At 44.3% G+C, this 26,180-nt stretch overlaps 1 protein-coding gene across 1 annotated transcript in view; it reads left to right on the top strand.

Moving 5' to 3' along the window:
• The window catches only part of LSAMP (limbic system associated membrane protein), a 1,014,682-nt gene that overhangs the window by 51,469 nt on the left and 937,033 nt on the right, over positions 1 to 26,180 (top strand). The gene's annotated exons all lie outside the window — the stretch shown is intronic.

Below are 26,180 nucleotides of genomic sequence, written 5' to 3'. Positions count from 1 at the left end.
GGAGCTGTGAGATCTATTCCCCCGTCAGGTAAAGCAGAGCAGCCATTGATTGGCAGCCAGATGGAGCAATGAAGGTGGATCAATGTGAATTGGATTTTTTTAACTTTAAATAAAATTTGTATTGGCATGAAGTTAATTAATAGAGAGCTGTCAGAGGGCTCCTTGGCACATCAGTGTGTTAGGAGGCAACGGTACCCTTCGGGGACGTGGTGGGAGTAGGCTGCAGGAAAAGGGATTCAGCTAGCAGCAAGCTGAAATTAAAAAAACAGGCCAGTCTTTCTCTTGGCCTTATTTCAACATTTTTTCATCCTTCCTTCCTTTGAGATTGTTTTGTCCTTAGTGATGCGCCTTCCCTTTTTTTGGCCTTTTGTTGTTGTTACTGCTTGCCATCTGAAATCTTCACTTCCTAATGGAAATGTTGCTCTACCGGCTTCGCATATTGGCACAGCTGGTTTTGGTTACTCCATTCACACTTTTTTTCAGGAGAAGGGATGATGAGAAATCAGACAGCAGCAGTAAGGCACGAAAGAGCGGGGTGCAGGTGTATTGACTGTGAGGGATCTTGTGTATCCTATAGCCCTGGGCTTGCCTGTGTACGTGGTCTAACACAAAGCCCAAAAAAGAGCATCACTGCTCTAGCAGCCTCAGGAGGGGATGGGGCAGGTGGTGGGGTACGGGTTACCTTTCCAGGAGAAATAGCACATGAGTGACTCACAGGCTTCTCTGTAGTCAGCTGGTGGTAGACCTCAACGTGTATGGGGACATGGGAATAACTCTAGTACGTCCTGACAGAGCTACACAAGGGCTTGAGGGGGGTGTCTGTGTGTATGGGGACATTTCTATCAACCCTCAGAAGGATGGTGCCTTAAAGGGCCTGGTCCCACCTGATTTTTTTATTAAACTTGCCCAAAGAATAGTAAAATTGGACCCTCTTCTCTGTGAGGAAGGTGTTGATTGGGAGCCCCAGGGTTACATACTTGGTGCTGCTGGCCAGCTTGGTTCCTGCGGGGCTGGCTCATTGCATCGCTGATCAATGTCTCTCCGATGCCGCCTCTGACTCTGAGCAGGGACATGACTGAAAGGGAGAGAATGGAAACCAGATGCAGTTTCCATGGCAACGTCCAAAAAAGAGGGAGAGTGACTGGGGGTGGGGAGAATTTAAAAAAAAAAAAAAAAAGAAGAAGAGGAGCCTCACAGAGATTTAGGTTTTGAGCGTCAGTGTATGAGCTTTGACGCTGGCTTGCCCAGTGCAGGATGCTGCTTTATTCACTCTGTGCTTCCTCCTGTGTGAGGAGTAGCGTGCGGGAGAATCTCTCGGAGCCTGTTCCAGCCTCAGCACTTCCATTTAGGCAGCAGAGACAGGACCAGGGCACTGGTGCCCTCCAGCACGCTCCTACTTTGGGGCCTGAGCATCCCAGTCAGGATGGAGCAGGGTGAGACCTCCCAGTTACTCCAGTCCCTGCCTCTCCCTGTGAAGATTGTGTTAGCAAATGAGGTGGGGAGGCAGCTGGGGGGGACATCTCAGAGCTGCTCCAGGCCTGGCTGCTTGCAGAGCTGGGCAGATCAGAGCTTAGGGCATGTTCCCGGGCATAGAAGAGATCCCAGCTGCTCCTGCGGGCCACGGAAGAGCGGAAGGTAGCTGTACTTCCAGCCTTTCCCAGCAGGAGGCACAGGGGAAAATGGTATAATGGAGCTGGCTTTGTGAAAGGCTTTCATCTCCTCGGAAATTCTCCTTTCTGTGATTTCCATGCATGCCCACTTATCCCATTATCTGTGTCAGGAGGAAAACAGAATCATCAGCAGTCGTGATTTGTATCTCTGAAGATTTTCTTCTCTGTGCTTAAGCAAAATCCCCTCTTAACCACTTCTTGTCCTTGCCTTCGTAGGTTAAAGTGTTTTGGTTCTTGGTTTTTCTTACATTCTTTCCTTACTTTAGAGTTCAATCCTATTGCTGCCTCTTTCGGCTGCTTTTCTTAGGCTCCCAGATATGACCTAACATGGAGTCCAATAATACGGTACACTTAGACCCGGATCAATAAAGCTTTTAGATGCCTAACTCCTCGCTTTGGTGCTTTACTCTTTCACATCTTCCCTGTGGAGCTGTAAAATTCCCATTTTACAGAGTGGCACACTCAAGTAGGAGTTTGCTGATGCTAGCAGAGGAAGCTGTGAAAGAGCTGCAAATACTGTTCAGCTGCTACTATGTCTGTTTTGAGAATGTTAAACTGTGTCCCCGCTGCTGTGAGATACTAATCATTACTGTGTAGGGATCTTGCAGGACCTTCCTGTTACCCCATAGCTGTGGCTGTGATCCCTGCTGCCGGAGCTCACTCTTCCCGGCTCAAAGAGGACCTTCTGAAGAAAGTGCCGCGTTACATCCAGTGATGACTTCAAATACAAAATCTAGACCACGCCACTCTCGCATTTTGCGGGACTTCAAACCTAGGTCATGTTTTACAGCTCAGCCATGGTCTATAATGGCTGCTGTTGATGATGCCAGATGTCTGCTCCGACTCTGGGAGTTTGGGCCAGCTGCCTGCTCTTTCATCCTGTGACAGGGTTCACTGTAGTGTCAAGCATGGGGTGGGTGGCCTGAGATGTACTGAACTCTTAAAGATATGGCAGAAAGGTTGGGCTCTTTCATTTATGGTGTTGCAGTGAGGTGCTTGCTTTGAAAAGTGCAAGTTAAGAATAGGCAGGTATAAATAAAATGTACATAGCGATTACTGAATCTGAACGTATTTGCAAAGATTAGATCAAAATCCAAGGTGCCTGTAAGTCTGTGGTCTCTAGGTCTACTCCTACTGGAAGTAGGCTTTGCTTATAAAACTGCTGTATTCAAGGACAGCAGCAAAGTACCAGGTAGTATTTATTCTCAACAAACAATACCTTGGTAATAAAGTTTTCTTTTTCTTCTTTTATTTTTTTAAAGCTTTTACCTCGTGTTTAGAAGACACAAGATCCTTATCGCTTCTTACTTGTGAATGTTCCTGCTGTTACCTATAGCAGAAGTGGTCTTACTCGAAGTTGTGCTGTCTACCTGGGAAAGGGCTGCCCCTGTTGCTGGAGGTGTAGTTTGCTAGACGGTGCTACCGTGCAATTATGCATTTCTTTTCTAATGAGATCATTAAGAGTGCAGTGCTTGTCGCTGATTAGAAGTTCCTAGAATAGAACTTGCTATTTTCTCCTAATTACATTATATAACAGTGTAATTCACAAGGATAGTAGTTAAGACAAAGTATATGGATTTAGGAGATTGGTTTCTGGTTCTGTGTTTTTTTTTTTTTTTTTAAGGCACTACCACAACCTTTTTGTGTGACATTTGGGTAAGTTGCTTAATATTCTCTGCAGCCGAGATCCTCAAAAAGTAAATAGACACGTAGATCATTAAGTATCTAATTATCTTAGAGGATATGGACTTCTGTTCCCTAGATGCCAAATGGGGGGATAACTTCAGAGATGTGTGTAAAGCCCTTTCAGATACCACAGTAAATATTAGAAAAGCCGGTAAATAGTAGTGTGTATATTATAAATCTATTTTACTGGAACTCAATCTGTTGCCATAATATCGATTGTCCACGGAAATTGTTAAGTTGTTCATAGTTCAGAAAGAGCCAGTTCTAAGTTACAACAAGTGATCAGCTTGTTGAGTGTGGGGGATGCAAAGACTGCGTAAAATGGGGTGAAGCTGGGACAAAGTTTGCACCCTTTTTTTTTTTTTGTAGTAGCTGGAAACTATGTTTGTTATCTAAGCCTATGCATTTGAAGAACTTGGGTCATCATCTCTTGTAGCTGGCTTTTCTAATGAAGCAGACTAGTATATGGGAGAAGTAGACTGTGAAAGACTGAAAACATGGAGCAAGTGGATAAAAAAATAAAAGATAAACAGTATGAGCTGGGAAGCACTGATTCTATATGCTTATATATATCAGACATGCATATACATATTTATATATAAGGGGGTTTATATATATAAAAAAATAATGTTATATTTCTCTATGTTCATTTTTATATACAGAGAGATAGATAGATAGAAGAGAATGCTGGACAATCTTATGATACTAGCTGAGGTATTTGTTACAATGGAAAATGTGCCCAGTTAGTATGATAACATCAAGGTCGTTTTTAATTATGTGGCTTTATCAAAAATCTTGTTGAAAGTACAGACTTTCCAATGACATCCAGCTTAACCTGTATCCCCCTTAAGAGGAAATCGTAGCAGCCAGTTTAAGGCCTTTGGTCAAGACTGTATGCTTATTTAGGGTGTAATACTTTTGCAATCAGAGCTGCTGTAACCTTGAACTTCAAGCTAGTAGAATTTACCTTCACCTGCTCAAAGAAGTAAACAATAAGATTAGGACCAATAGTAATAGTAAAAGCAATGCGCTAGTCATTAGGAGTATAGGGCTCCAAAGGACCTCTTTGGGTCATCAAATCCAGTCCTCTGGTATTACTGGCATGTCATAATCCTTTTCATAAGCTTTGAGACCATGGAGGAACGTTGGCACACATTTATAATAACACTCCCTGCTCTGAAGGGCTTAACGCCTAAACCCCCCTGTTGTGAACAGATGGATGATACCAAGAGGGGCCTGGGGGCTAGAGAGGACAGAAGTAATGATGGGTAGGTCTGCTTAGCTGTGGTAATTGTGAGATGGAAGAAGTTACTTGCTAGCAACGTTATTCATAACCTACATATTGTGTCTCCTGTGGCAGGTTTCTGAGCACAGGTTTTAGCAAATGAACTAGAAGGACAATATAGTGGCAATGTGATCCACAGACTTCTACAGATAGACAGGGACTGGTGAAAAGTGTCTTGGCTTGGTAATGCATTGTGCGTTGTTTTTTCCAGAGCAAAATTATGAGACCAGAGTTGCATCCTACCTCTTAATTCCCAGACTCTCTCTGGTGTAGGACATTAGGGTGTTACAGCATTGAATTATAGTTGAACATTTCTTAGATGTTTTCTTGCCTACTATCTGTCCGCTACAGCCTCTTAGCTATCTCAGATGCCAGCTAACAACATACTGTAATCAGTCCTGCTTTCACAGTGGTTTTTCTTTAGCGGGAGAGGATCAGACCCATAAGGTGTGTTCATTGTCTCCAGACTGGATCATGTCTCAGGATACATGTCTGCAGGGGTCCCCACTAAAGTCTACAGACCCTTGCTGAATACACTGCGGAGAAGAATTTAGTCCAGAGTGCCTTGATTTCTCTCACTTGAAGCCCTGACCCTCAGGACTCTATTGCTATGCTGTACTTTCATTTTGCAAGCTAGTTTATTCTTTATTGATGAGCTTTCCTCATCTTGACTGGCTTGACCTACACTCTCTTCCTTTCAAAGGGTGTTAAATAATTAAATAAATGCCAGCGACGCTTCTACCTAACTATTGTTCTTAAGCACTAAATCACTTGCACATTAATTGAAACTTCCTTTTCCTTCTCTTTTCCCTCCAACCCCCAACAAGGTTTTTGCCTTCATTTGCTTTCATGGGTCTTTTTTTCCCTGCCTTTTCTTTCACTTCAGGCGTTCTCAGAGGGCACCTAAAGTTCTTTGGCTATGCAGTTTTGAAATGTGCAATTTGGCAGCAGCATGAGCCTAGGATTGAATTAAATTAACTTGAGGCACTCTGAATTTTTTTTATTAAATTACTTCTTTCAAAGTTACTACAGAACATTCCACTTATTAATTTTTTTTTATTATTAAATGAAAGGAAGAAAGGCAAAAAAAAGACATAAAACTCATGAAAAGTCTGGAGTCAGGACTTGTTTAGTTTTTAGGGTTTTGCTCTTCCAGACTTCTCTGTGGCTTTATAACAAGTTTCTCCATTCAGAGAGGATACGGAGCCTCGTGGATCTCCTTCACTTTTGGCATACATTCAATAGCACACTAGTTTAATGCTTGTAAGAACAGCCAAAGCTTATTTGAGCATCACTATTGTCTGTTAAGGATCCCTCAAATTCACACGCTTGATTGTCATAGAAAGTACATATACCAATTAGGCAGGTATTTGAATTGTCGAAGAACTCGGAGGCACTACGAGATGAGGCAGCCCATAGCAAGGGTCTAGTCTTTAGTGCTAGAGGTCAAAATACACAATTCCTAGAAAGGACTAATACGATAGAGCGAAAGTGTTGGGGAAGTGTTTTGGTAGCGGTGGTGATGATGATGATGACAGACAGCCTGCTATGGGAAGCCCATGTCAATTGTCGGCACCTGGGTGGTGGTGATGGTGGAAGAAGGTAGGATTTGGTGGCTGTTTCTTGGGTTGTCCCTTTCCCACTGCTCTAGATGGCCAAAGAAGATGCATTTTCCAAAGTGTGTTTGTAGCTCACCGCTACTAAGCATGGTTTTCACCTTGGCTTCCTGCTGGCCTTCGTTATTCCAGAAGGGAACTGGGCTGTGGAGCAGTCCTGCCTTCTCCTCACTGCCTTGTCAGAAAGGCATCTAGATCCTGCATGTGAATTATGTTTTAAAACAAGTATTTGTCATCATCTTTAACAGCCTTCACAGGGCTGAAGATCTAAGGTCTCAGCTCTGCTGTGATTGTGTTGGGATGTTGTAATGCTTCACTTGTGATGGTCCCAGCATTCCCAGGGCTGTGCAGAAGGTCTTGTCCTAAATACAATTGGGCAGTGGCTTTGCCTTGCGGTCAGGGAGAAGGTAGAAGCTGGCTTGACCCAGAAAAAGGTGCTTGTAGTGGTGTCTCCTCTAGAAGCTGATAGCACAGAAATAGAATATAACGTCATTGCGCTGCAGCAGAGAAAGCATCAGACATGCAACAGCTCATTGAGATTGCAAGTCATTGTGTTGATCCTTTGAAAAGGTGAGAGGAGAACCCTTCCCCCAGAGATGGATGTGTCTGTTGGCAGAAGGGAGGGACAGGATGGGCCCACCTTTGGCTCCCCCAGGACCATAATCGACAGAGGGCTCCCAAGTGAGGAGCACGCCGTGCCTGCACTGTTAAACCTGGGCAAAAACAAGCTGTCGGTGCCACTGGCAGCACGATCGCAGCCCTGGGCAGCCCTTGTGCTGCCCATTTGCAGTGATTCATGCACTGGTGCAGCTCTGTCTGAAGGGGAGGAGTAGTGACCCCTCTGCTGAATGGATGGGGACTACTGGTGGAAAACTTTCACGTGGAGATGGCTGGAGCTATCGGGAGTTGCTGAGGGAAAAGGCTGTGCTATAAGCAGTTAAGGAAAGAAAGAAAAGGTTAGGGATTAGTGTCTTTCTCTTGTTCTTTCATTCTGCTTCACCCCTTCTTTCAGCTATTTCCTCATAGCCATTTTACAAGCCAATCTCCGTGCCATTGGCTTTCTGATTAAAAAGTTGTCATTGGGTCAATTTGCTATTCTTTTCCCTCCCCAATCCTTCCTCTTGAACTTCTGAGCTAAACAAATATGAGTTGCCAGAAATGGGTGGATTTAGATTTTGTATCTGTAATCCTATCTGTTTGTATCAATACCTGGTATTATTTCTCATCAAGAGATGCTGCCTTCTGTAGGAGTTATTAAATCGGAGAAATGTGACCATGGTTGTCTTTAAAGAGAAAATAACCAATGAACCATTTCAGCTCCTGTTTTCCTTGGAAGTAGAAGGACACCTGTGTGTGCATGTGTGAGAGAGGGACAGGAGACTGACTGGCTTGAAAACACGTTCCTAGTTTGTTTACTATAATTGATGAGGAACAGTTTGACCTGGAGAATCAATCTTGTGTCTTACTCCTGATAACTCCAAAGGACAGGAGAAATCAGAAATAAGTCACTGAAGCAGATGGAGGGAGGAATAAAACAGGGGCAAGAGTAGGAGAGGCAAGAGAAGAACAAGCATGCAGATTGTCCCAGCTCACTGCATTCCTGGAAAGATGCAGCAGTGCAAAACTACTGGATTTCCAAGAATGTGAGAACTGACTGTTGGATTTTACTCTAAACTTATTTCAGAAAGCAAATGGGTTTCATTAACCAGAACTTATAAGTGTTTTCCTTGTCATTCTTAATTTTCCGCTTTTTAGTGGAATATTTTTAAGTGGTAAATGTTTTAGTTTTGTTGGCTTTTGTTTTCTTACTACTCTTATCACTGTAGAAAAGAGAATGAATTCTTGGATGTGTATGTCTTCCAGTACAGATACACTTTTGGTGGTATTATTTTGCTGTTATCTTTCCCTTTTTGTCAGCCCAAGCTTTTCAAAACTGCCTGCTCAACTATGAAGGTTGTATAAGGAAGAGAAGAACGTGGTCAGAACTCTGCAGATGGTGGAAAAAACAATATAATCATGGTATCAGGGACACCTCTTGCTGTGGGGATAGCCATCCCCCACAGAACTTTATAACCTTCAGTAAAATCTTCAGACATATTTCCCTCTTGTGCTAAGTGTGGACAGTGCAAATGCTATCGCCAAGCGTGGCACCAAACCACACCAGAACAGAAAGCATGCTGCAACTTTCCAGTAGCCATCAGGGGGATTTCAGTGCCTATCCCTGGTTTTAGAGAGACATGCATATGGCAACTCATGCTGAGGGCAAAATGGGGAATGTTGGAAGAACGGTATAAGGCCTTTTATGAGGAAATAGTCACTTTTTCTGTTTTCCAACATATAACACCTAAGTAGTTCTCTTCTTAGTAGTATCATCTTGATAAAAAGTAGTCCATGCTGTTCTTGTTTTGTATGATGTTCCCTGAAATCGCTGTTGTGTTATATGCTTGCCTGTGCACACAGGTCTTCTGCAAAATTTTATATTGAGATCCTCACCAGCTAAGAAGCAGCAGGGCTGCCACTGTACCATACTGCACCATCCCCCCCGTGGTTTCTATGTGGCTGTATGTAAGAAATGCTATTTTATGAATGTTTTAGGTGGAGTATTAATTTTTTCCTTGCTGTGTCCATGGTTCAAACAGACTGCAAAATGTGCAGTGGCTGCATCTCTAATGGAGTGTCTGGTAGATCAGAAGGCAGAGTTAGTTTCTTCAAATGAAGTGGAATAGATCTGGGTTGGGACAAAGATTGATTGAGTAGGGGAAGTTGAGAAACACCAGTGGAATATATTTATAAAGGTTTCCAGGGAACAGTAAAGAACAAAACAAAATCTACTTGAAGTAATATTTTGGAATGAGTCCTAGGAAAGGCAGGCTCGTGGGCAGAGTGCAGGGAAAGCAGTCAAAGATGTATAATGAAACATGCATTTGTTCTGTGTTGAGATTTTTTTACTTTGTCGCTTCAGTATCCCTTCTGGAACATGCTGTGCGGGAATATGCTGTTGCTTTCTGCTAATTAAAACATCTGGTACTACTTTATAGAACTCTGGCCTTTAAAATAGTGGGAAGGAGGGTAATGCATTTAATCTTGAACAGCTTGATTTGTTATCTGTTTTGAGCGTAGGAGCCTCTATCCAGATTACTTGCTGCTCGGATTGATTCACAAAAAGAGATGGGTGAAAATCTTTCGTGTGTAAAGAGCTAATCAGGGAGAATGTACTGAAATCCTGATCTCAGGTAAATAATAATAAATTAAAAAAACAAACAAACCCCACCAAAACCCAAACAAACAACCCCTCCCCCCAAACAAACCCTCCCCCCCCAAAAAAACAAACCCAAAAAACCCCCAGTTTTTCAGATCCCTTTGCCGTTCAGTGGAGTTGAGATTTTGTTTCTTCTTGCTAACTTAAGCAACCTTCAGCCAGGTCTATAGAGAGAATGGGAGACCTTCAAAAGGAGGGCGCTGTAGGAAGCAGCATGCGTGCTGCATCTGGATCAATGTTGAATTAATAATCCAGTGCAGTGTAAGAGGGTGCTGGAGTAGTGCTTTAAGCACAGTACTTTCTGTTGAGAAATAAAGCCAGGTAGGAAGTGGTTCCTTGCAAGTCAGTCCTGAACTTCTGCCCCATCTTAATAATAAGCTGAGTCTGGAGTAAAACCTTCCCCTGAGGAGGTGTGTTGTGGTGAGCGCCAGCTGAGGAACTGAAGGGGCATTTATCTCCATAGTGGCAGCATTTGACTCTTTGTGGTTTCCACAAATCTCCTTTAAAGGCATTGATCGCCCCCGTTGGCACGATTAGTGGAAGCGGTCATGCAGAACGTGTTTCTAAAAATGTTTTTAAAAAATTCTTATTGAACGTACCAAATCTTGTAAGGGATCTAACTATGCTGGGGAAAGGGAAAGGTCAGCTTTAAAGAACAAGGGATGGCTTTCTCTTCAGCTGCTATATTAGAGCAGAGTTTTGATTTTTTTTAAAGTAGGGACTTGCATCGGTGACTGCATCCAGGCGTGTTCTGTGTAAAGGCTGTGCAAACAGCTTTGCCTGTCTGGACAAGTCTGCCAGTGCCCCTCCATCTGCCCTGCAGCCCTCCTGGTATTTCAGTTCAGAGCTCCCCTGACACAGCTCTGTCAGTGCCCTCAACTTTTGACCAGCAATGCTCCTCCTGCCTCTTCTCTATTCCAGTGCTGGTGTCAAACTGCACCTCAAGCCTGACTTTTTGAGCTTCAAAGCAGGAGGTAGATTTACTTGAAAACTTAAAACGGTTTCTGCTTTGTGCTTCTATGTGTGTTACAGAACACAGCAGGAAAACAGACCTTTTGCCCGGATGGCTAGAGCTAAGTAAAGTTGACCTTAATACAGAACTGTGCCAGATATCCCAAATTTAGTTCACTACAGATGCCCCCAGAGTGCCCTGTAAGGCTGGCTTCCAGTACTGAGGGAGCTCTGCACTGATTATAAGGACCTGCAGGGTATGTCCAAAACACATGATGCCATGCGATATCAAAGATCCTTTAGCTGGCTCCAAGTGAGTTGCTACATCCACATGGCAGAGTGCAGTGCTGGTCTTAAGTCCTACAACTGAAAAAGGAGGAAAAAAAAAACCACCCAACAACAACAACAAAAAAAACAAAACAAAAAAACAAAACCCCAAAAAACCCCAAACCAAACCAATGATAACAAAACTGTTAGCAAGGGGACTGACTGCGTACGGTACCGTTGCTGATGCAGCTTTGCTCCTAACTAGTTTACAGATCCATCTAGGATTGCATGCTGTGTGTTTACACACTGAGCATCAAAGGGTCTACAGTTTTACATGGAGCCATAGCATGGAGAAGTGGTGATGTTTTGGGGCGTAGCATTGCCATGTCCTCATGTTCTTCCTGCAGGGCATATGCCAATAGGTGGCAGTGATCAACTTCACTCCCCCTTTCTGCATATGGTGTCGGGTAAATGGAGGGACAGGGAGGAAAATATTGGATAAAGGAAAAGGGTGGTGCAGACAGGTGGTGTGATGGGAGATTAATTATCTGTCTTCAGTGTCACACGACATGTTAGTTAGAGCAAAGCCCCCATGGGCCATGGGGAGATGTTTGCTTTTTGCAAGCCGTGTCCCTTGTAAATAGCAGTGCTGGCTCCCGGCTGCCGCCCTGCATAACACCAGGCTAATTCTGTTTGTCATTTTCAGACAGTCCTCTTCTGCCTTGTCGTTTGGGCCGCTAAAAAGTTGTGATGTGTGCGGGCCCACTGGGGAAATGGCTGTTGCAGGGTTGTGAGGGAAGGAGATGTGCTGCAAGGATGAGGACAAGCAAGGTGGTGGGAGCACTGGAAACAGGACACAGGCAGCTGCTTGGGAAGGTCTGCCACAGCCCCTCTGTGCCATGCGTGTGCCTTCCTCTGCTCTCCTTGCCCTTTTCCTCTGCAAAATGAATGCTCCTTATTCATTACTTTGAAGATCAATGGAGTTCAAAGCCTTGTGGGCACGTCATGGTTTTCTAGTGCTGCGTCTCAGCAGGGTAAACTGGCCCAACCTATGTGCTATGCTGCTGGGGTTAGACTGCTTCCAATATTTGAGCTAGCTCATTTAGAGCTGATCTGTGTGCATCTCTACTCAACGCAGCAGTGATTTTTGTGTAGCATCAGGGCAGAGCTGGTGGTACCCTGCATTGGCTGCTATGAGGAACTGTGTGTTTATGTGGGAGGAGGGGGAGACAAATCAGATTTCCACTAGTTTCTTCCTGCCTTTTTGGCCAAGCACCACTGCAGTTCTTACATAGGACTTTCCAAGGACCCAGGCCCTCTCTGCTCCAAGGAATGCACCAGTGGTTTCATTTTTCTGTAGTAGCTGTCCCCAGCAACCACACATGAGAAGGAACAACTCCATTAGCCTATGTGTTTGCTGCTGAAAAATGTGTGATTCTTTTACTGATAATCTCTTGCATGTCTTTACAAACTGCCGTGTATTTGTCACGTGCCAACTGCAGGATAGCCCTTCCGGGCACACTTGAAGCTCCACTTGCTGAGCTATGGTGGAATATACTGTGTCTTTCTAGTTGACATGGCAGACTTCAACTAAGGGAGTATGTGCATCTAGAGCTCTTTAATTTAGTCTTTGCATAGGTTGAAAACACCTTCCTGCCAAGGACTTCATTTTTTCTGTGATTGGATCTACCCCAGCTGCTGTGACTTCTTATAGAGTGGATCTCCCATTTGTGTCAGCTTGCTTTGACTTTACTCCAGCCTGGTAGAACTGGATCAGCTATCCTTACACTTAGTGCTACTAGCAATTTCAATGTGGTCACTGGGATTTGGCTAAAAGCCACAAAACTTCCTTCACACAGAGACCACCACAGAGTGGTCAGATGGCAATGGTAATGATTTTAATGTGCCGCCAGAATGCATGGGATTCAAACTCATAACCTAGTGGCAAAAGGTTTTGTAAAGTAATGTCTTTATAGTAATGACTTTTATAGCTCTATCTAAGCCGTTCTCCTTTTTCAACACCGTGAGGCTCATCCAAACCTCTTATGCAAAGCCAAGTCCCAGCCCTTTGATCTCACCACATGAAAAAGCCCCTCAGTGCAGTTTTGGTTTCTGTGAGTTGTGTCCAAGAAGGAGGTTGCACTCCTGCTTTTGAGACCAAGTGGACCTGGAACATATTCTTGCTTGCAGCAGACAGATGTTCACACCATGCCATCCATTCTGAAAAAGGACTCCATCGCATTCTTGTCCATCTGCTAACTCTGCAGACCCAGCCAGTGGCCTTAATCCACCAAATAATTAGTTCCCATTTTGGATAATGTTCCTTCCACCTGAGACTTTTAGGCCTAACTATATTTCTCGAATGCTTTTTGAACTGCAGTTTTTGCACCCTTTCCAAGAGTCCCCCGAGAAAGCAGAAGTCCTACAGAGAAGGCTCCTAGGAGGTGCAATGCTGGCATTTTACATGTGCTCCACGCCCTCAGCCAAGAAGAAAGTACAGGACTGTTAGCTAGAAATCCATGAGAAACAAAAACATCCCATTATTGGCAGCAAAAATTCTGCTAAGTATCTGCATAGTAGAGCTAAAATCAAAGCTTTTTGAACAGCTCTTTCTACATCTCTGTGCTTCATTTCCTACTAGCTCAATTTTCTACAGCTTGCCTTCCCTACTACTTTTTCCTCTACTTCCAATATCTCTTCTGGTTTTCCCCATTATAACCCTCATCTGCCTTTAAATAAATAAACAAAATTTTGCACTAGATCTTTCCAGGTTTTTTTTTTTCCTCTTATTTCTTGCTTCCTACCTCCACTCTTTGGGCGGGATAAAAGCAATGCTTTCCAGCATGAAATTTTGCAACAAAATTCTTACCACCCCTCTGGTTCCTCTCCTTACCTTTGTGCTCCATATCTGGGTAAACCTCACTAATATGAGCCCTGTTTTACTTATGTGCAGTGGGCCAACAAGAGGGGCTAGTATTAATTGATGATGCTATGTTAAGATCCCTTGCTCAGGTCTCTTCCCCTACAGCTTTCTTGCAAGGCTGTTGTGTGGCAGAGGCTGACAGTTTTATGTTGTTATTTTGCACTAGAACAAAGTTTATGCTTCTCTTCCTTAGTCCTGCCTAAACTTGGGTGTTTATCTTGAAGACCTTACCTCAACTTAATCACAGAAGGTGGTTTATTTCAGAAGGGTTCAGTGTTCATTGTATGCTAGTTAGGCAGCATGTTAGTGGCTAGAGAGTTAAGGATCTGGGGAGCTCATCTGAGGTCCAGGAAAATATCCACATTTCCTATGTTTCTGGGGTAAGAGGATGTGGCAAGCCAAGATGTGCTTCTCAGTCATCACTCAGAGGTGATGCCTCTGCCAACGGAGGGCCTTGTTCAGTGCCCAGGCTCTCCGTGAAGGCTGCGCTGTGTCTACACTGCATTACAGCTCACTCTTGCAAAAGCTTTTTTAAGGCATGGCTCCCACAGGGGGTACCTTAGTGTGAAAAGGGCAGGAATAAAGCTAGAGTGATGAAGTCAAGGTTTCCTAATGTTACAGTCCCCACCTTGTTTCCCACAGGTTGATTCAGAAAAGTGGGTGTTCGATACCAGCCTCAATACTGAGAAAAAGGGAGAGAGATTTTAAATTTCTAGCCGATCTCTAAAGTCTTGCACTTTAACCTTGAGTGTGTGAGTGCTTTTACAAGCATGGATGCTGTATCAGTTTGGGTCAGTTAGCATCTCTGTCCTCTATATTTTAATGACAGGTAAATTGAGGTGCCGCATGTCTTGCTAATAGCATCTCAGTCCATGCATGCCATATCTAGGAACATAACCCATGTCTCCCGAGCCTTGCTTTTTAATCTGACTCAGAGCCAAAACTGTATTAGCGGATTAGAATCTGTGGTCTTTATATCTGATAGATTTGAGCTGAAGGACTTTTAGAGTCCAGGTTCCTCTTATGTCTTTCCTCATGAAAACAACACAGCACAGTTTTATTTGCACGTACAATGTCCTTGATCTGGGGCTTATGAGAGGAGGGGAGTGGGGGAGAAAGAAAGCAGCAGCGACAGTAGATGAGCAACATGAGAAAAAGGCACTGGAAAGCAGAGCAGAGTCTGGAAGGGAGGGTGCTGGGGCGAGAGGCAAGGGGAGAAAGCAATCTGATGGAAAGGGGAGAGGTTGCGGGCCAGGGTAGCAGGGGCAGGAAGGTGTCAGGAAGCAAAGAACAGCGAGATATTTAATCTCAGAGCGGCTGCAGCTCTTTAGCCAGGTGGCTGGTGGGATAACTGGCAGGAAGCTGGCATTTACCTGGATGCTAATTCCTCTCTTCCTGCCAGTCTGGCAGGATGAGTGCCTGCTCTCCCGGTGAGATGAGATCATTTGAAAAGCCCCCCTGGCTGCTATTATGAGGAGCGACTGAATGCAGGCTCCAGTGTTGTGGTGTGCGATAAAGCATGGTAGCTGGGAGGGGAGTGGGCTGGTGGCAGTGGGAGCGCTGGAGACAGGCTGCTCATTTAGCGCTGCCAAGCTCCGCATCTGATTAATTATGGAGCAGTTGATAAATAACATTGCGGAGATACGTAAATCAACGGGAAAGACGCAGGGAGCCGAGCAGGACTGAGGGACTGGCACCGTTCGGGCAGCTCCGCTCGGAGGCTCGTCGTTCTTGGCACCGGCGGTGGCAGCTGGCGAGGGTGGCGGGCGCAGGGGGTGGCAGCGAGAGGCGCGGGAACAGAGGGGCAGGCGTGCTGCTCCGGCCCGCGTCACAGCTTTCCAGGGAAGCGTCCAAGATACGTAGGTGGTCCCTGCTAATACCGCGAGCAAAAAAACCTCTTTGTAGTCTCTGAGGCATTCATCTCCCCTGGTCCCCATGGAAAAGGGGGAATGCTCTCCTCTCTGCCGCACAGACAAGATGCGGGAAGGCCCAGGGTTTGGCAGGGAAGGGCGCTGAACCCAGCTGCCTTCTCTCCCTGCTCCTTCCCAGTTGCAGGCTTATGGCTTAATCCCTGTGCTCTCTCTTTCCTCCAGTTTAGAAAGGAATCTGTTTTTCAGAAGATACCTGTGTAGCTCCCTGGAGGCACACTCTTCTACCACTGAAAACAAGGTTGTTCCCTTTGGCTGGGACCGCTCACGGGTGGGTACCCAGTGGGGTGTGCCTGATATGTCTCGGGTACCTTTGCGTGGAGTTTGTCCTGAGGGATTCATGTCCTGAGTTTGCCCGTGTTCGGCCGTCTCATTTTTATGTCCTTCATCTCTGTACCTTTGGTGCTGCCTGGTTTTATCCCTGCTTTTCCTTGTCCTTTGTTGGTGCATGTAAATTAACTTATGTGAAAACAGGAGGAGGAATATAAACAACTAACAGTTAGCTCTGGGTCAGTGAATGTGTATGTAGATATAAGTTCAAACCTACCCAAGGACTCTTTCAGGATTCAGGCCTAAAGATCAGGATGTGGTAAACCACCAATACTTACACTGGGGAGCAAACATCTGGGTAGTGTCTATATACCAATGTTTTTACATATGTGGGTAAAATGAAACAAACAGTTAATTAGAGATTAGAGCAGGGCAGGAATCTAGCCTGGGTGTAGCCTGACTCATCCTGACTCTGAGCAAGGAGAAGTCCTCTTCAAAGAGGACTGGAAAGTGGCAAATATTGACTTGATATCAAATTGTGTAGTGTCTACCAAGGTCTACATATGAGGTGCAAGGAAGCAGTCAGCTGATGGTCTAAGGCTAAAATGTAGGTTTATAACTTAATGCAGGTCTTCAGTTTCAAGCAAAGGATGAGCATGGAAAGGCTGGTGTGATGAAATAGCATCTTGGAGAGGTGGGCATGGAAAGGGTCCTGCAGTTTTCTTCTGCAGAGTAACTCCCTTCACAGCCAAGGTCTGTTTGCCAGAGCTCTCCATGCAAGTGTATGTTTGTGCCTGTATGTGTAAATAAGTGGGCACAACCAGTGAAATCCCACGATTAGTGAAACGTGAAGCCATGGTGGAGCGCACCACGGTGTAACATCAGAGTCTCGGGGTACTGGGCCAACAAGGAGGCAGAAGCAAAGGGGGTTGCAGTGACTGAACCCTTTTGCCCTCAGCAGAAAGTGAGGCAGTATTTTGAAGTGAACGAACAGTGTAGAAGTAAGCTGGCTTGAAAAGTTTATAAAACATGAAATTACTGTTCCCATAGGGCAATTCAGTTTCATGGTACTGTGAAGAGTAGGAGATACCAGTGGGAAGAAAATACACTTAGTTCTTCTGCATGTGCTCTGGATCTGCTTCAGGAAAGTGTGGACACAGGATGCTAAACATAAGACGTCATGAACTGTGAAGCAGCAGCTGTCTTTATTGGTTTTTTTTCAGTGCAGATAATTAAGTAGTTGGAAGAGCATCAAAACAAGCAGACATCTTTCAGGAAAAGCAACCACATGGGGCTTCTCAGATTTCAGGTCTCCCTATCTTATTCTACCTATCTTCAATTTTCCATTGATTGTATCTTTGAGCTATCCCTGGAACATGTGAAAGAGAAACTGGCTTTTCAAGTCAAAGAGGAACCACTTCCATTCTTGGCCCCAAGCTCAGTGCCAAAGCTTTTGTAACAAAGCTACACGGTGAATTTTAGAGCTTGGCTGGAAGTAAAGCATCTGATCATGACTATCCAGTGTTCCAGATCCTTATTTCATTCTGCTTTTCCCTCCTTACAGTGGGGCAAATGTGTGCACCCCTAAAGTTAGGGAATGTTGCTGTTGTAAATCCAACTCGAGACTCTAGCTCTGGGACTTGGATGATCTTTGAGTACTTCTAGCTTCAATACAATGACAAAGCAGGGGAGAACACCCCCAAAAACCCTAGAGTACCTATCTTGTTACTGTGTTGCCCCTTTAAAAAACAGCTTTGGAAAAAAAACTTCTGTTGCTTAGATTTACAGCAAAATATTCCAAAATCATCAGGATTCCTCAATTAAAAAGATTTTTCTGTTTAGGATTGAGCAGCATCACTAAGGGTCTAACAACCCAACTGTGCCAGCTTTGTACAAGTATCTGTAAATCTAGAAATGGAAAAAAAATGGCTGACCCATCTAGTCTGAAAACCCCAGATGAATAAAAAGTAAAAGAAATAACTCAGGTAAGGCAAAAGCCACAAGTAATTTAAATCTGTGAAGTGTGTTCTTTCCGATAATCTATTTTAAAGAGCTAATAGCACAGTGCAGAAAAAATGTTATAACAATCTAATGAGGTCCCATTAAGTTTCCCTTCCATTAAGTTCTTTTGGGTCCTATCTAGGCTAGTAAAATAGGTAATTTAAAACAAAACCTGCTTCTTTAGTCTAAACATGCACTTGGTTAAGAAGGAGACTTGGGAGTTGATGCAGCCTGGGTTCTGTTACCTGCTCTGCCATCGAACTCTGAGCCTTTGACTGCAAAACTTCCCTCCTCTGGGCCATCGCTTCCCAGGCTGTAACACTCGGATAATTATGTTCACGCATCTGACTGGGTAGGGGAAAACATGATTCCCAGGGGAGAGCTTGAGATGCTATGAAAACATAAGGGTGTTTTGGGGACGTGTATATGTATGCATACATATCTATATATTTATGTGTACGTACATATGTGTGTGTGTATTTGACCCTCAAAACTGCTCACAGGACACTCAGAGCTTGTCAGGGTTTGTTGCATGCTGGATGTAAAATTATTAGGTATTTATTTTTAGCTTGCTTTCACTGGAGCAAGTGAAAGCACTGGGCCTTGCAATTTTATTCACCCAGCCATGTTACAGACCTTAAAGCATCCTGAACAGGAGCAGCTTTGACCCATGCAGGCTTTCAGTCAGGGGAAGCTCATGGCTGGGGGAAAGTGGACAGGCGGGCCTGCCTTCCCATGAGTCCGATTGCCTTCCACTGGTTTTAATTACCAGCCTTTGCAAAGGTTCCTCTGGGAGAAAATTAGCCATCAGCTGCAACTGCAGCAGGCAAGACACCAGTTCACTCAAGAGCTGTCAGCTAACTTTAGCCCCCGTCTTGCTGAGCCATCCTTTATTTAATCAGGGTCGGAGGAGCATCCGTGCCCGGCACTCAGCTCTGCAGGTGGGGAATGATTTACTGCCCTGCTATCAGAGAGCTCTTTAATCTTGTCTTTATGAACACTTAGCACCTACAAATCACCTGTTTGGCTTGAAATACATCGCCTGCTTCATGCCTTGGTGCCCCGAAGGGGAGGATGTCAAAGGTACATCTTGTTTACACGACAGGCTGCTTTATGGAAGCGGCCCTACTGCCTGTGTGGCAAACCCCAGCCCAGCCCTCGCCTCCCTCTCCCTCTTGCAGCGCTTGAAGTGCATGGTTTCATCCCCTGGAGACCCTCTAGAGGGTCTTCAGCCTGCTCAACCTGGCTCTTCACCTCTTCCATTTCTTTACCCAGGAAGCTGGGCCGGGCATTTCATTTCTGCTCTGCTCCCTGAAGTCTTTGGGAGTTTCCCTGGTTCAAACCATATTCCTCCAGATGCAAAAGGAAGGTGAGAGTAGCTCACAATCAATGTTTGACACTTCCACAGATGCATTTTAGCCTAGGTGGCTTCAAACTGCTTTCTATTCAGCCACCCCACTAGGACAGTGCAGCCAGCTTTGGGGTAGAGCAGGATAACCGTGACTGTTAGCCGTGCTGTATGCCAGTTTGGGACAAGAATTAAGGAATTTAATTGAAGTGAGACGTGTAATTGAAACTGCAGGGGAAACTTTAGGATAGATAGCAGTTGTACAAATTAGGACATCGTGACACTGTATCTCCGCTTTAAGAAAGAAAAGACCTCTGATTTTAGAAAAGAACAATAACCAAAAAAAAACCCCCAAAACCCCAGGCTCTTAAATGACTAGAGATGAGCAGCATTAGAAATCTTACTGGAAAGGCACATCTCCAGTGGCCTGGAGCCCCTCAGTACCGCAAAGGGGCAAGCTTTGTTATAAGCTCAGAGAGCAGACATCTGCCACTTGATTCAGCAGAACAAATTCCTTGTACGTACTTTTGCTAAAGCTCCTTTCTTCCCTGCAAGCATGTGCTTACTGTTGGGAAAGGAAGAGCTGCTAGTCAGGCTTTCAAACAGAGATGGACCATGCACATCAGGGATGTCTGAGATCTGGTGCAAACCTCATGGGGCCTTAAAATGAAGGTGCAGAATCTTTCTTTGGGCTTCTGTGTCCTTTCTTGAATAAGACGCCCATTAAACCCTCTCATGGGCCTTTATTCATGCCACAGAGAAGAGAGGAGCCTGGAATGCCCAAAAGCCTCCCATCTGTATCTTGACCTGCATTGCCGAAAAGATTTTGATATAGAAATTGGACAATGTCCTCAAGTTTGGAGCTTTTTCCCCTACTTTCCAAAGTTGGGAATGAAGCTCCTTGAATAGAGATGATCAAGGCTTGCAGTAGAAGGTGAGATAAGTATGGTTGTGAGTCTTTTAGTCAGCAAGTTTTCCTCTCTCTGGCGCCCATATCTTTCATAGACATGAATCTTGATGTTATTTTTAGCATGAGCAGACCAAATGGAGCTGGGGGAGGAGGGAGCTAAAGTGGAGCTGACAGTATAATGTGAGCCAACATACAGGCACTCTGCATTACAAAGAAATGAAGGATGGCATGTCGTACATCAGCAGGAACAATAAAACATGATAGATTTCTTAACCTCAGCATCAATCCCAGATGAGCTTGTCCAGTTCCTCCTGAAACAGCCAGGCTGAGGTATCCTTGAAAATTTCTAGCTGTTTCTAGAGCCAGAAGCTTCCATCTCATGGATCCATCAGGTTCAGAGATGCCCTTCGCACTGTACCAGGACACTGACAAGCACAAGAAAAGATACTACAGCCCAGGCCAGGATCATGGTTTCAGGTTCTTTCTCTGCCAACAAAGCAGCTAGAGACTATAATTTCCAAACCTGAAAGAGCCCAAAGTTAGCTGGCAGCACTTGTTTGAAGCCTAAACCCCACCATTTGTATTTGTTTAAAAGCCCAGGACATCTTTGAGCTCATATTAGCCTTGGGAGAAACTGCTGAGTGTTCCCAATTTCTGAAAACCATTTAAAAAGGATTCTTAAAGTGTTTGGTATTTTAGGATTAGGTAGACTTTGAAGGATCTCAGGCAGATCTGAATTTAGAACAAAACAAGCTTTCAAGTGAGTTTCATTTCATCAACAGAAGAATAAGCCAAATTTTCTTTTTTTATTATTTCCAAATATTAAATGCGTTAATGGAAAAAAAATTCCTGAGGAACTGTTTAAAACAGCGATGCAGAGTATGAGTCAGAGGTATGTCCCTAGACTGAGGGCATTTGGGAATGACTGAAGCTCAAATGCTTATTCTGTTTTGGTTGCTGTCAAAGATAGGATAATGACTGGGCCGTTATGCAGTCTAACCCAACACGGCGACAGTGGTTCCATCTTTATCTAGATCTCTATTTATCTGGAGATGAATAAAAACAGTACTTGAATGTCTAGACTAGCTTCAATAAAAATAACCATAATGGAGCTTAATGGGTAGTTTTATTGTGGAAAGTGCAGTTTGTTGTCTGGATCTCTTTGAAAAATGTTCTTCCCATCAGCTTCAGCAGACCTTTCAGAAAGTCTTCACAATGGTAATGCCTCTTCAATATCATTTCACCTTGCTAGACAGCCAACCAGCCAGCGCGTGCACGGCTGTCTGCTCACTGCAGGCTTTTCTTTAGTTCTGCTCTGAACGCTCCATCTACAAGGTGGCAGAGGACACTTTATTCCATGCAGGTCCTCCTTTCCCTCTCTCAAAACAGAGCAATTTTTCTTCTCTTTTTCCTTTTGTCAGTGAGCCACTGTTCCTCTGTGGAGCACCTTCTGGTCCAGTGGTGAATGGAGCATGTATTGGTATTTCAAGCAGTTTTTGTCAGCTGAGAACTAAGAAACATTTTCCCCTTGCTTTCAGAAACATAAGTACTTCCTTGTACCCGGCATAGCTGCTTCATGTCTTTCTTTTCACAACTGTTTCTTTTGGTGTGAATTAAATTATAGTCGAGTTTGAGTAAGAAAGTTCTGAAGAAAATGAACCTGTAAGGTGGTAGAGAAGGATTTAGAGTGGTGAGAAACTCAAGGAGCAAGAGAGGATATATGGTGATGATGAACGTTGGGAAAGATTTTAAAAACATTTGCAGCTGGTGTATGTGTGCTCATGCTGAAGTCAGAGATAAGCCAGTGCTGTGTGCTCTTGACTATCCTACCTGTAAAACTTTGCATCTTGGGAAAGGAAAGAGAGCAGGGATTAAAAAGAGAGGATTTCAAGTGGACACCAAGGGATTGATATGATGACCCAGTGCTGAGAATTAACATGTGCTGTCAGAAGCACATATGTCTTGTTCTTTGAACTTGATTCTGGTTTTAGTGCCTCTGCAGTTCTTATTTCTACACAACTGGAGAAGCTGGTCCAAAAAGAGTATAGGCGGTGGTACTCGGTTATGTTTGTACATTGCATTTTGCTACAAATGGAGGAAATGTCCCTTCTTTTGCTGTTGATAAGTATGGAAAGGTGGTTGATTGCCTATGAAAATGAGTCCTAAAAGCTAATGCATGTCTCTGGCCAAACTACTTGCTCATTAAAAAAACCACCCACAACTGTATAATGAAATGACTTGATATTTGCTGTTTTATTTAAAGCCTCAGTCATCCAATAAGGGGGCAGTGCAAATATCATGTGACTGAAGTGACTAATGACCTACTCCATAAGATGGCATCATAAAAATGATAGGCTTGAAAAGATGTCAAGATTTAGACTAGTCCAGCCATGGCGCTGAGTCAGCCTGCCATTTTGTGAACAGCTCAGGCCCTTGCAGAGAGAGTGGGCAAGTGAGAGAGAGGGACAGAGAAAGGCTGCTGTGTTTGTGGGGCTTTTACTTCCGGTGATGTTTTACTTCTTTTTATAGTTTTAAAAAAAAAAAAACCAAAAAAAAACCCAACAAACTAAAAGCTTGACAGATTTTTTTTTTGTCTATGTGAAAAAAACCCAACCATAATAAAGCAAGCTGTCTTTATGCATGCCATAGGCTGAAATGTGTTCACAGTAGGCTACTTGGTAAATAAATGATTGTGTGATTCTTTGAGAAATATGTTGTTATTTGCAAGTAGCATAAAAATGAGGAAATGGCTAGGGTCCCGCTCACTTTTTCTGATCGTGATTTTGGCAGACTCCTGCACTGGGCCAGTGAAGCAATTAGGTTGTCTTGTGGTTTTCTAGCTGGCTGTGGGATGTTTTTCCAAGGAAAGTATCAGGGTGAAGCCAGTGGTGGCTGCAGGTGGAGTGGTTGGGAAGTCACTGTGCTGATGGAGGAGGCGGCACACTGAGGCAGGCAGGCAGACCAATATCGAAGGGGAGGTAAAACTCAGGTGGGAGCACCCTTTTCATGTGTAGTTGCCCTTATCCTCTTGAAACTTAGCACTTTCTGTGTTGAGTTTTGCTGGGAACATATTAGGACCTCTGGTTAGCTCAGCATTTTGTGACATCTGTGTAAGTCTATTGGCCTCCTACTTTCTTGAGTCTGTGTTTTGTTTTCAAAGTACAACTCGGTACACTTCATGGCTCTGCTGAGAGGAGGACTAGGAAGATACCTTATATTGAAGAGCTGATTTTTGTTTCTCAAGTCGTGTACATTTTAAAAGATAATGTGAGTTGAGTAGATCTAAAACAGTTAAAATGCTGCTTTGCATATGTTGTGACTTCTTGCCACTCCTACCCTGACCCTTTCTGCGGTCACCGTTTTGTGATCAACTCAGCTGTGACCAACTGCTGAAGCATCTCTCAGATGGACTTGCTTTTGTTTTTTCTAGTGAGAGGGAAGCTACGGTGATTGTTTCCTTTTTTCTATAAAATTACGTCCACTTAAAATCATATGCATTCTCTTTGCTTAAAATGGAGAAGTCCTGAGGGGACAAATCAACGGGTGCTAAGTAAATAACATGCAATCAAAACTAGTAAATGAAGCTAAGTGCTGGCAGCAGTGGGGGAAACAGGGAATAGAAAATAAAAGATGAGTCTAAAAAGCAGGTATTGGAGAGGGAAGCACCGTGGAAGGAATCAGAAGCAGAAAAAGGCATTCAGGTGAGTTATTCATATTATCATTTGGGACTTCCTGCAAAAATTCTTCCCTTCCATCCAGTGCCCTTTTCCAGTAATCATGCCTGGGTAGTGCAAAGAGAAGGAAGGGGAGAGCATGTGGGGGAATCTGAATGCTTCTTCTGCTACTTAAATAACAGCTGCATCTTGCCCTCCCTTCTCAGAGCACAGTGCCCATGTTTTATCTGTCCTTTGCTGGAAAAATATTCCAGAAACTCTCTCCTGAGCCTGCTGCCCGGAAGGGCAAGGTCCAGCAGGTGTCAGCAGAAAGAAGAAAGGACTCCTTTGTCCTTGCTCCCAACAACATCTAAGAACAACCTTCTACCACTCCTTAAGCTTGCCGGTTGGAAGCAGTGTTAGGTGCTTGAGTCTCTTGCTTTAGTAGCTTTCTTGTGTCCTGCCTGGCTTCTTGCCACTGGTGCAGATGGGCACAGGTTTCCTGTAGTCCTGTGTCATATCTGCCATTTCTGTGCAGATGTCTTGGGCACCCCAAGGCATCCCGAATGGCACCAAACACCTACGTTTAGGCAAGTGAAGAGAGCTGCAAGGAAATGTCCTCCTTGGCAGAGTGTTGGCCACAGATGCACTCAGGGAAAGGAGCAAAGCCATCTGGGCTGGTGGTTTAATGGGGCCCCTTCCAGGATATTGCTGTTGGCGTTGGAGGAAGGAAGGTGGTAAAGGTCTGATGGGAAGGAAGGTGTATTGGGGAGAAGGGAAGGGACAGATGTGACAACCAAGTTCCCTGTGGCAATTGTGTTGCTTGAGGATCGAGATCATACAGGCTTCCAAGGATTGTGTTGATGCCATGGCAGAATTTAATGCTCTCTTAACTCTGCCTGAAAGCTCCTACGGTGCTGCCACATGACACAGCCAAGGCTACCTCAGCGCAGGGTGCAAGCAGCCCAGGTACATCTTCATAGTTGTGGGAGGGAGCACAGCTAACAAAGTCATTGTCATAGCGCTCCAGGATAATTGGCACCACAAACTGGACATTACTGAACCAGCCTGCTGTCATATCGATGTCCTGCAGTAGTGGCTGGACAGCTAGTATGTAAAAGCGTGTGTGCTTTGGGAAAGAGGGGTGTTGGAAGAGTTTTCCGTTAAAGAACTGTGGAAATGGAGAGAAACAGAAGGTCAAGACAGTGATAGCTGTAAAATTACTGTGTCGCAACATGAGACCTTTAAATCCAAGTGTTGACTGTTGAAAAGGGGGAAGTGGAGAGCCGTGCTTTACTGGCAGTTGTTTTTTGAAACCGTTGTGTCCTACTAGGTCTTTGTTGGTATCTGGATTTACCTTGCCAGGACACATCTCATAAACATCAGGAGCATTCTTATTTTTGTTCTTTGGAAAGGAGATGAACAGACCAAGCATGCTTTTAGATTCTGAGTATACAGTGGACAAGTCTAGTCCTGTAGCCCTGTCAGTGTCCCTGGCTCCAGCCTTCAACACTATCTGTTATCCTGTGCTGAGCTCCCCACACAGAGCTCTGCCAGTGCCTCTCATCATAGCTCCACAGCCTCTCTGTCTTGTGAGCCTCCAAGGAAGCAGTGCCCAGCTTGCTGAAACGTGCGACAGCTCAGATGGGAGCTCAGAGCATTCCCTACTGGGAGCATATCTTTCAGATACATAAATAGGAAATCTATCAGATATCTAATCAAGATTTTTTTTTTCTCTCTCTAAATGGTAGAGCAAAAGTTATTTGATGATGATGGACTTCCTTTTGCCATGTATTTCAATGAGTAATCTTTCACTACTCTTCCTATTCCATATTTATGTTCTTCCTAAGGGCTCCAGATGACTTTTCAAAGCCTCCATGAGTGAGGAAGTAGCTTAAAGTAGGGGGGGGAAGTTAAATTTGTTCATGAAAAATGGGATTCTGTGGTTAATGAAGCAGGTTTTAAAGAAATTTTTCCATAAGAAAGCAATTAGGATGAAACATTTCAGAGAAAATGTTGATTTTTTTTTTTTTAAATTAAAGCTTATTTTGAAACTAATGTAGAAAGTATATATTTTCTGCCCTTCCATTTCTGCCTTCTATTTTTCTGTAGGGATTTTTTTCTTTCTTTTCTGTTAAGCTGCAAGAGATAGTAACACTTTCTCACTTTCGGAAAGATTTGCAGGCCATCTGCCCTTTCCTTTGGCACAGCCTCAAGGGGACAGCAGTGGAGGTGGGTTGAGAGACCACGCGTCTCCCAAAGAGCCATGTCTCCAGCTTCCTTGGTTTTCCATGGGCCTGGGCACAGGAGTGGTCTGAAATGAGCAGCCAAAACAATCCTCCTTTCCCTGAGCCGCAGTCCTTCCCCAGGGCACTGGTGCTCTCAGCTGATCAATTCTCCCCAGGATCCCTCC

This window comes from Haliaeetus albicilla, chromosome 6 (assembly GCF_947461875.1).
Source record: "Haliaeetus albicilla chromosome 6, bHalAlb1.1, whole genome shotgun sequence".
NCBI lineage: Eukaryota > Metazoa > Chordata > Aves > Accipitriformes > Accipitridae > Haliaeetus > Haliaeetus albicilla.
Note: the sequence above shows the minus strand (reverse complement) of the source record. Positions and strands in the feature narration are given on the sequence as shown.